The sequence below is a fragment of the Lolium rigidum genome, chromosome 6 (genome assembly GCF_022539505.1).
Source record: "Lolium rigidum isolate FL_2022 chromosome 6, APGP_CSIRO_Lrig_0.1, whole genome shotgun sequence".
Taxonomy (NCBI): Eukaryota; Viridiplantae; Streptophyta; class Magnoliopsida; order Poales; family Poaceae; genus Lolium; species Lolium rigidum.
Window position 1 is genome coordinate 39,387,060 of NC_061513.1, and position 6,000 is coordinate 39,393,059.

The 6,000-nt window shown below is 39.5% G+C and overlaps 1 pseudogene; it reads right to left on the reverse strand.

The window, feature by feature from the left end:
* Window positions 1-4,314, reverse strand: part of LOC124660338 — a 44,222-nt pseudogene extending 39,908 nt beyond the window's left edge.
* Between the last annotated feature and the right edge of the window lie 1,686 nt (window positions 4,315-6,000).

Sequence of the window (6,000 nt, forward strand, 5' to 3'; positions counted from 1 at the left end):
TTATCTTTCCTTTATTTATAAGGGAGGAGCAGCAGCCTTCTCCGGAGAAAGCAAAGTGACCAACTCGTTCACATGTAATAGCTGTTGAACAGTGTTTATGGAGTATTACTTTTTCTTTTATATCTTTCTCGTCATCTTCATTGCAGAAGTTTGTCTGATGATATCTTAGTTGCTGGTCTCTCCAATTTACGTGGCCCAATCTTTTAACTTCTTCTGTGGTTGAAATAACATAACCTTTTATTTTATTTTTTCTGATCAACGTTTTAAAACAAAATTATAATTTTGCTGTTTGGTCACTTCAAATTTACACAATTTTCTTGCAAAGATAAGATCTGCATGCCCAACATGGGCAGACAAATGGATCTGAATGACTATCCAAAATGGATCTGAATGACTATCCCAAAACACGTATCTACTCAATTCGAGTAGTTGGCTGGTTTACATGTAATATCTGAAAAAAGCACACATAATAATTCTTCAAATTTAACCTCCAAAGAAGTGAATTGAATCCAATCGAGACAATACAAGCTGTCTTTTTTTTTGTTAGATCTGCTATCTGTCATACGAAGTATATATGGATCAATGTATCATGATGCATGTACTGCTCTCTTATTTATTGGCTCTCCCAAGAAAGAAACAAGAGAGAACTACACGGATCGTATATCTATCCGTATGTAATAACCATATATATGTACGTTGACCCCAAGTTATAAACTTTGTACCGAGTGAGCTAACTCATTGTTCAGCATCCGATCCTGGATTGTTGAGGTCACTCTGAACATGGATACCCTTGTTCTTCAAGAAGGCAGAGTACCAGCGAGCGGAGAGCCTAGCCTGGCGTGGTAGTGTCTTTTCGTCAAAGTCAACACGGTACAGGCCGTAACGTGTCTGGTACCCTGCCAGGAACTCGAAGACGTCCAAGAAGGCCCAGGTGAAGTAGCCTTTCACATTGGCTCCATTCCTCGCGAGCAATAGAGCATCCTGGTCTGAACTCCGAAGATCTTTTTGAAAAGGCGGCCCAAATAAATGAAACTACATTGCTGAAGGAAAAAAAAGTCAGGGATTTTTAATTATTTATTACTACCTTAATGCAGCCAATGTTCCCTCTATGTAGCTCTTCATGTACTCGAGCCTGTCGGTGTCGTCCAGAGTGTCATTGCTAGATGCACTGCCTAGAGAGAGAGGAAGGAACAGAGGGCAAAAGATATATATCACCTAACATTTATGAAGTGCAAATTTAATGATGGCGTACAAAAGAATAGCTGAACCAAAACTTTGGAGATCATGTAAATGGAAGCTAGATCGACTTGCCATTCTCTTGGATATAAATGGGAATGTCACCGCAGGCTTCTTTCAGGTACAATAGCACAAGTTGCAATCCGCTGGGGTCAGTGGGATAAGACGTTGGGGGAAACTGCATTCCATAAAAGTTGTCTATACGTCACATCTTGCAAGATAGACACAATCCCATTATTTTGTTCAACTGTGTGACCTTCAGGCTTAACTATTTCATTAATTTCGAGTATCTCGTGTTAGATCAGAAATTCAAATTTGATGATTTTCATGTCCCAAAATAGCTGAACCCAGTCTAGTATCTGACATAAAATTGCATGAAAAACTTTACCTTACCGCCTGGCGGGTCATTTTTAGATGCTGCGTCAAAGAAACATATAATTTGTTAGATGAGCCATTAGTAGAAAAAATCTAAGAAAATTATAAATCTGGTTCAGAAGCGTTACGAAATAATCTCATCATTTGATTTGTTGACAGTGTGAGCCTTTGTTTGCATCGACATATTCAGTAGATAAATGGATCACATTACCCATTACTACTAGCTGCTATAAAACTATGAACATTAAAGCATTGATGCTTACTTTTGTAGCTAACTGACAAGTCAGCTGCATAGTCGCGCACACCTTTGTCTAAAGGGCGATCATTCACATAGACAGAAAAGTAGTGATTTATTCCGATGAAATCAGCACTACCAATTACAGCTTCAGACTCGAGTTCTTGTGAACTTTGGAAGACGAGAACCAACAATCTTCTTCATTGTTTCTGGATAATCTCCGGATATCAAGGGCTCTAGTACCCTAAAAAGGGAACCATAAGTTGGTTAGTGCAGCATTCCCGAAGCAAAAAATAGAGTAAGAACAACATACCAGCCAAATGTGAAGTCTACAAGTCTTTTAGTTGCTTCTATATCCAAAGTAGCGTTGCTAAGAGGATAAGCCCAAAGAGAGTAAATATTTAGGCCAATAACCCCCTTTTGAATGGCCTACATGAAAATCTCTTTTTATAAACAGATAAACATTTTCATATGAGTATGCATCATGAGAAAATAATCAGACCTTATGTCGAGAAAAGAGAACATCAAAACATATACCAACAAATTTGATCTACTCCCAAATTTGAACTAAAACCATGACATGTATTATGGATCAGAGGGAGTAGTAGAGATCGACTCCAAAATTTTAGTATATGTTCAGAAAATATAGTTAAACAATACAGTTAGACGATAGTGATTTTTCTATATTAATCCTAGATGCCAACATACTTAATACCTCTCTTGTTGAAAATATAGAAGGATAATACTGTTTTTTTTTCTGAATTAGTCTTACTTGGCAACATAAATTTCAATAGCTTATTATTTCCACACAAACGAAGTAATGAGTTTGCAGAAAGGCACAATTCTAATAGTGGGAACAATGATACTCACTTGATATTTTTCTCTATAAAGTCGAGTAGCCGATGCATGCGCCAGTAGCATGTTATGAGCTGCTATATATGGTTCCACAGTTGAGTCGCCAATGGTACATTTTGTTATTCCAAAAGGATCGGAGCAATGTCCCGGTGCGATTATGCCGCTGTCGTAAGATCCGATCGCACCGACATTAGGTTCATCTATCGTAGTCCAGTATGAAACCCTGTCTCCAAACTCCCTGAAGCAGATATCTGCGAATGCTGTGAAATCCTCCCTGCATTTTGCAGCACCACCTGTTAGAAAATATTACTAGGAAAGCGAGGAAACCTCCGAACATTCTAGGATTTTGACTAATTTCATCATTACAAGGGAGAAATTCCGGGATCTTACACAATTCTATGGCTTAACCATCCTCCATACTCATCTTCCAGGATTTGAGGGTAATCAAGGTGGTAAAGCATAATATGGACTTGAATCCCTGAGGAAACATGATAGACACAGATAGGTTTAGATGGTGGAGAAAAGAAGAAAAGACAAGATGACAGATTTTGTTGTTTTGGCCATTTACTAACAGGTTATTAAAAAATAATTTTGTTTTGTCAGTACAATATAATTTATACAGAGACTAGAGAAAAAGAAAAAAAAAAGGTACCATGTTGCACTACCGCATCTATAAGGCTGTTGTAGTACTCCAGGCCTTTTGGATTGACAGCTCCCCTCCCATCTGCAAATGTCATTTCAAAACTGATAATCAGTAAAAAAAAATTGTAGTGTACTGCAATGAAAGCCTATAATGAAATTTCATACTTGGAATAAGCCTTGACCATGAGATGGAGAATCTGTAAGCCTCTAGGTTCGTGTCAGCCATGAGCTTCACATCATCCTGAAATATCGTATCATGTATGGGTAAAACAGAATGTTTGAATATTCATTTTGGAAAACACAACAACTGAATGCAGGAAAAAGAAGAAGATCAAATTTGGAAGCGTGTACCTTGTACTTGTGGTACCCGTCGGCAGCGACATCACCTGTGCTTTTGTCCGCCATTTTCCCTGTGATCAGGACGGTCAATTCAGAACTAAAACTTGACATACATAAATCCAGCGTTCAGTTCTTATCGTAGTCCCAAGTTCGCATTCAGTACCAAACTCTGACAGGTCAATTACCTGCATGAGTGACCCGCGAAAAAAAAATTACCTGCATGAGTGAAGGTGTCCCGGATGCTTGGGCTCCTGCCGTCCTCAGCTACGGCGCCCTCGTACTACAAGCAAATTAACCCCGAACGGTTAACTAAAATACGAGTAGGAAACAAAATACTACCAGCCCAATGGAGACTAATCTTTACTTGTGGGGCCATTATCATTATACAGTATTTTACCTGGTAGGCGGATGTGGCGGCTCCGAAGACAAAGTCCGGCGGGAAGTCGCTCCGCGTGAAGCCAAGAACAGGAGCTCCGCCATGGGCGCAGAGAAGCAGCAGGAACAGAGAGACCATTGCCATGTAGGCCATTGCTGCAACCAGGACCTAGCGTTGTTTGTACTCAAAAACACAGACGTACGTGTGTGCTTCACAGTGGATAAGGCACTGCGGCCGCCGGTTGGGTAGTCTCGTCCTGTTTAGCTGCCTCTCACAACTTTGTGGGGAGCTTAATTTTCATTTCACCGGTACGTGAACCGCGTGCTGAAACCAGGCGGGCCGGCGAGACAAGGACGTCCGGCATGGCATATTGGCACTACAAATATGCACATCTCGCTGTCTGAAATGGCCAAAAATCTAATTTTGCTTTTGTAAAACAAAAATAATAATTTTGTGCCAGATTTCTGTGCAGAATTTTGGGCACCATATGGAAGAGCATGTATAATAGTAAAGAAAAAGTGTCTTGCACATTACCTAGAGAAGACAATAAATATAAGTTTTACAGCCCATTATTCATGTTACCATCCCTAACAATTAATTAAATGTTTGTAGAAAATTATATTGCTAAGTGGAAATAGGTAGTACAATGTACTAAATAGTCTCCCTTATTATTTAAGAATTTATCTCTTAGCTAAGAAAAAACAACTTTGTTTTTCTCCACTCACCTCGAACTAATAAAAACCTACCAACTCTAAAATAAAGTTGACATCACTCAATTGTACATGTTCTAAGGCAGTGGCACTGTTATCTATTTAGAAATTGAATATGAGAAGGAAGAAGTTGTTTTTATATATGATGAAGGAAGAAGGTTTAATTTGACCTTAAGATTGCATATCACACACAATTTTTATTCTAAAACTGTGTGTGACTTTCTCGTACATCATACACATTTTATTTAGAGAAAATGTGTGTGATTGCCTCAGTACATAACATGCCCTTTTGTTTTTCAAAAAGCATGCGCGATGAATCACATAAAGCACCTATTTTGTCATAAAGAAAAAGACACAAAAAAGTTCTACTCGACATTGTTGGTTATATGGCACAAATCACCGTTGCGGCAAAAATTGAGACAGTTTTGAAATTAACATTATGTGCGATGCACTAAAAAAATATTTTTCATCGGTGATGTTCCGTTGGGGAACAACAACCAACTGAGGCGGTCACAAAGAGGCCTAAGAGCATCTCCAATCGCGTCCCCCAAAAGTTTTTGGGGCGCGCCGGACATTTTATCGTTTTCAGTGGCACGCCCCAAAGGCTCTTTCCGTCCGACGCTACCCTATACGATGTCCGTCATCTCGAGCCCATCCCCACTTCATAGGGACGCTCCGGGGACACCGGACGGAGCGGAAAACAAGGTGGAAAGTGGCGGGTCCGACGCGTCATTGATACACGAGCAAGTTCTTCTTCTTCTTAGGCAGATTGCATCAGTAGCTCTTACTCGTTGTGATGTTGATTCTTCTTCTTCAACATGTACGCGTCGTGTAAGGAGGAGTGAGAATTATCGATATGCTTCTGTGGTTTCCAATGGGTTGAATAACTACGGTTAGAATTTAGGAAGCTCGTGTGCCAAAAGATCTAAAATAGCTAGTCGGCTGCTAGATTTCCCTGTAAAAAAATAGCAGCTCTACAACGCTATAAAAATAGCGTCGCTATAACGCTACGAAAAATAGTGCGCCTAGCGTCGCTAATAGCGGGATTAGCGCCATAGCGAGCCAAATGTGCATAGCGTAGCATTCACTTTCCAAATACGCTATAGTATAGTGCCCTATTTTTTTTGTTGCAAAAAAACGAGAATGTGTGACCTACATATAAATGTGAAAATAGAATTTCTCATTTCCGTGAACAGCAAATAACCAATCATTCATTTAGATGTTTTCTCATT